The sequence below is a fragment of the Oncorhynchus keta genome, chromosome 12 (genome assembly GCF_023373465.1).
Source record: "Oncorhynchus keta strain PuntledgeMale-10-30-2019 chromosome 12, Oket_V2, whole genome shotgun sequence".
Taxonomy (NCBI): Eukaryota; Metazoa; Chordata; class Actinopteri; order Salmoniformes; family Salmonidae; genus Oncorhynchus; species Oncorhynchus keta.
Genome location: NC_068432.1, coordinates 32,928,410 through 32,933,981, shown reverse-complemented (window position 1 = coordinate 32,933,981; position 5,572 = coordinate 32,928,410).

Sequence of the window (5,572 nt, the reverse complement as noted above, 5' to 3'; positions counted from 1 at the left end):
TGTTTCCTCCGGAGATCGCAACCACCACCCTAAGACCTGACATGGTGCTCTGGTCCCGTTCACTCAATAAGGTCTTCATCATTGAGCTCACAGTACCCTGGGAAAACTCAGTAGATGAGGCTTATGAGCGAAAACATCTGCACTATGCTGATCTAGCTGCCGAAGCACGGCATCATGGCTGGAACACAGAAGTCCGACCAGTGGAGGTGGGCTGCAGAGGTTTTGTGGCAACATCTACAACCAGACTGCTTAGAGACCTGGGAATTAAGGGCCAGAGCCAGCGTTCGGCAATCAAAGCTGTATCAGAGGCGGCAGAAGGCAGCAGTCAGTGGCTCTGGATGAAGAGGAAAGACCCAAGCTGGGCCCCGAAGTGAGAGGGCCAGGAGGTATGCGGTCAACAATGCTTGACTCAGGGAGGAGGACGCCCCTGCCATGCATAGTCCCATGGGATGTTGGCTTTCAACAACAAGGCAACTCCTATGACTAATTGGGAATGGGACGCAAGCGTAGGATTGATCACCCTGTCGCTGGCCGCCTTTGGGGAGGGTGTATAGTGTGAAAGGCCGAAACACCCTAGGAACCAAAGGTACACTACTGACGATGCGCTCCCCAAATTTCACCACGCTCACTGTTCATTAACTCTTGGAAGTGCTTGCACAAAGGATAGTAACATCTCATCCTGTGTTCTTGGAATCTGTGATGCTATCCTTGATATGATCCTGCTCTCTTCACATGCTACACATGCACGTATGTGCACATGCATCTATCTATCAAATGTTATCATGATTTGTTATAAGATATATTATACTTTAGGAGTCCACAATGACCTGGTGATGTAAAAGTCTAATAATGACATCTTCCATATTCCTACAGACTATAGATTCCTTAAAAACGATTGCCTAAAGTTACAGTTTAGGGCACTTGTCATATATACATATATTCATATACATAGCTCATATATCAAGCACATATATTAAGCATAATTTAGGTGGCCTTACTGCCCTCAGGCGCTTTAGAGCCTGCTTGTAACCATATGATTAAAGCTTGCACAACACACCCCGTGACTAAGACACAAGACTGCTGTTGCTCAAAACATGGTTCCCCATGGTCACAAGGATACTAACCGCACAAACAATTATAGAGCACCAAACTAATCCGCCTGACTCAAGTTATTGCACGCACCCCTGTCAAAACAGGAAACACCCTAGCCCCAGACAGTAACTGCCAGTTTCAGTTGCCCTTATCTCACGACTCCTTGACACACAGACATTTCATACGCACGTACACTCACACTCCACCCCCCTCTACTGGTCGGGTGCCAAGAGCAGAGGACTCTGCTGTGCACCAATGGGGCTCCTGCTCTGGCTAGAGCAGGCCCGCTTCCAACTCTTCAGGACCAGTCAGAAGACCAACACGACGAGACTCCACCTACATTATTCTGTGTATACATTCTGCTGCAAACTCTGTCTAAGCAGCCTAATTTAGCTGACTCCTCACAGAGTCATATTTTTTAGCCTGCAATAGGCTGAGCAAGTTTAAACCACGCCCAGTCTCTACTGTGATAGGCCAACAGACGTGTTGGAACTGTCTATCACAGTATAAAGAATACTGTTTTACATACGTCTTGTCAGTTCCCTGTTCTGCCCTGCGTGGTATTACAGTGAGCCCGTATATACGAAAGTTGCATTTGCCATTTATTACTTAGCTAATAAAAAATACATAGTATAAAATCAGTGACTCGTTGTTATATTTATCCTGATACCAGATTCGAATTTACGCAACTCTAACACACTGCACAGTTGGGTGACCAGGGCCATCTTGGACTGCCTCGTGGGGGAAATCAGGCGTGTGTGAAGGCAACCTGTGTCCTGCATAACACATGAGGACCAGGAGGGGATCTGCAGCTTGCCGCCATGTGCGCGAGGAGATGTCTGCTGCTCTGCCTTCCGCACGGGAGGCAATCTGTGTGCAGGAGATATTCACCTGCTACTTTTTCAAATAGGGTGCTGTTCCCTGGCAACACCATAGACTACACTATGCACAACCAACAACCAAAGGCTCCTTTAAGAGCCATCCATATTGCAATAAGAGTATTCTTTCATTTACTTAGCTATGTCAACTGCAGTTATTCAATTCCCAGTGTATCTCCCATTGATTTCTACTTCTCAGGTGAGGGTGCTGTTTAGGTAAGGGTGATGTCTGTACAAAAACAAAACAGGCTATTTTAAGAGTCACCCATATTGAAAAGATTTAGAACAATTAGACACCCTATAACCCACACCTATGCATTCATGTATCAATCTGATGAATTGTGTTGTGTAATAAGCAGGCTCAGTTGTATAACTGGCTCCTTCCACCTTCAAATAATAGTTCAGAGGACCAACCATGGAGAATAGTTAGACACTTCATTATTTCTATTTATATAACTATGCCATATTGTTTGCCTCGCATGTCTGTGCATGTTTTTCAGTATAATGTACCCTGCAGCCACTGATTGTGGACACCAGATGAGGTCCCACACACACACATTCCTGTTGAACAGTCTCTGTAACTACCTTGTTTTCTCAATAACAGTCTCTCTCCTTCACTTCATCCCTCTCCTCCTTCTCCCTAAATCCTCTAGATTATATCAGCTGTGTCGGTGAATCCCTCCTGCATCTGAACTGCATGACACATAGAGGGCACAGCATGATCAGAGGTGAGAGGTCACTTGGTCAGGTCAACAGGAAGTATTATTAAAGCGATGCTTTACTTTCAAATACAGATAGAGATGTAGTATTCCCAGAATTAATGATCCAAGGTCAGTTTTGTGATGATTGATGATTTTTATATTCTATCTCTCGTCTGCAGATATGTTTTGATGTGAGAGAGGATGCCAACACCCAGTCTCGTCATCGCCACCTCACCCGCTCTTAAAATAACCTTCAGGCCAACTGGGGGCCCAAGGCTGGTTAGGAGACACCACTAGAGACACTGTTATGTAATTGTGATGACCTGAGAGAATTGTAGCACTGAATTGTAGCACTGTAATTAATTAATCATATGCTGTCTTCCCTGCTCCTCTGTTCTTACCTCTTTCTCTTTCTGTCTTTGACACTCTTTCTTGCACCTCTCTCTCCAGTTTTACAGCACTCTAGCCGAAGCTTGACATTGCACATGGTGATCTTAGGCTTGTGTGCGGCTGCTCGGCCATGGAAATCCATTTCATAAAGCACCCATTGAACAGGTCTTGTGCTGATGTTGCTTCCAGAGGCAGTTTGGAACTCGGTAGTGAGTGTTGAAACTGAGGACAGACGATTTTTACGCACTACGCGGTTCAGCGGTCTAATTCTGTGAGCAAATGTGGCCTACCACTTCGCAGCTGATCCGTTGTTGCTCCTAGAAGTTTCCACTTCACAATAACAGCACTTACAGTTGACTGGGATAGCTCTAGCAGGGCAGAAATTTGACCAACTGACTTGTTGGAAAGGTGGATCTAATGACAGCCACGTTTAAAGTTACTGAGCTCTTCAGTATGGGCCATTCTACTGCCAATGTTAGCTATGGAGATTGCATGGTTGTGTGATCGATTTTATACACTTTTCAGCAATGGGTGTGGCTGAAATAGCCGAATCTACTCATTTGGCCATGTATTGTAAATGGGGCCCATTTTCTTCAAAGCAATGCTCCCATGACTTGTTCAAAGGCAAAACAATATTCAGAAAAATAAATCAAAACATGGCCATATAATAAAATAAAGATCTGAGATCGAAGGTCTGGGATTGAGTTCCTCATTAAGCCCCCCAATCTAAAATAATTGGACGTAGGATTATATTTCCTATTTATTTATTTTCAGAACTCTTGCAGAATAAATTCCTCACCTTTTCTGGCCGTGATGGTTTCATATTCCCGTAGTAACCGTACAACAAATTAGCATGCGTCTCTCATTTAATTGAGCCTATGTAAATAGATAGGCTATATATTTCTAGTTTTCTGTATGTGATCGCATAGTCAATGCGGTTTAGCCAACAGACTAATTTAACAGGTGAACATCAAGACAGTTGATCTTTTACTTTGAAGTATGTCTGCTATTACTGCATACCCAGCCCTCACCATGTCTTGAAACATTTAGGCAAATGTCTTGAGACATAAAAATGAAGACATCTATAGACACATCTTGGAAATACCAATGTCTTGAGACATTAAGGCATCTTGAGACATTTTATAATTTGTTGTTTTCATGTTTTACTAGTAATGAATACTAATCATTCACTCTCTCATGCACATTCATAGCAAAAATTGTGCTGCTTACCCAATCACAGTAATCAAGATTTATCCACCTAATTATCTTGTCTGGATAATAGATAATCTTTGGTATGGCCTCTATTGTCACGACTTCCGCCGAGGTTGGCTCTCCTGCCCGTTCATGCGGTGCTCGGCGGTCGTCGTCACCGTCCTACTAGCCACTACCGATCCCTTTTCGTGTATCTGTTGGTTTTGTCTGATTGGTTTCACCTGTGTGTTGTTTAGTTAATTAGTGTCTGTATATAATGTAGGTTGTCCCGCCCTTGTTTTGTGCGGGATTGTTTATTTTGTCATTAATTTCGTCTGTCGGTGTTATGGTGTTTCTTATTCTCCGGTTAGTCTGTTATCCTGTGTTGGATAATTTCACCCTGTGTGTATTTGGGTTGACCGTGTTTATTTTGTTCACCGGAGAATAAACTTTATATCGCTATCTGCTCTCTGCGCCTGATTCCACCCACCTTGATTAGACGTGACAGAATCCCGCACCACCATGGAATCAGCAGGAGCAGCAGCGTCTCCTCTCCCATCGATGGAAGAGAGGGTCCTCCATCATACCAGCGTGCTTCACCGGATTGGTTCTGCTATGGACCAAATGATGGAGAGAATGGATCGATGGGAGAGGAGTGGCCTCCCCACCTCATCTCTAGCAACCCCTTCTCCAGCACCTCCTGTTTCTGTGACCACATCTGGCTCTGGGGCTCTTCGGCTGACACTCCCACGGGAGTTTGACGGATCGGCGGCTGGATGCCAGGGTTTCCTCCTTCAGCTGGAACTATACCTGGCTACCGTGCGTCCTGCTCTCTCTGGAGAGGAGAGCGTGTGCGCCCTCGTCTCCTGCTTGACTGGGCGAGCCCTCGAGTGGGCCAACGCAGTGTGGAATGGTCCGGACTCGGCTAAGGATAATTACCCAGAGTTCACCCGCCGATTCCGAGCTGTTTTTGACCATCCACCCGAGGGTCGGGCGGCGGGTGAACGGCTGTTTCACCTGCGTCAGGAGACGAGGAGCGTACAGGATTTTGCCCTAGAGTTTAGGACTTTGGCAGCAGGAGCAGGATGGAACGACAGGGCCTTGATTGATCATTTTAGATGTAGTCTCAGGGAGGACGTCCGCAGGGAGCTGGCATGTCGGGACACCACATTCACACTGGATGGACTTATCGATCTGGCTATCCGTCTCGATAACCTGCTGGCTGCTCGCGGGAGTTCGGATCAGGTCCTGTCATTTCCAATCTCCAGCCCCCCTGTTCCTATCCCTATGGAATTAGGAGGTACGGCTTCGAGGGGGACC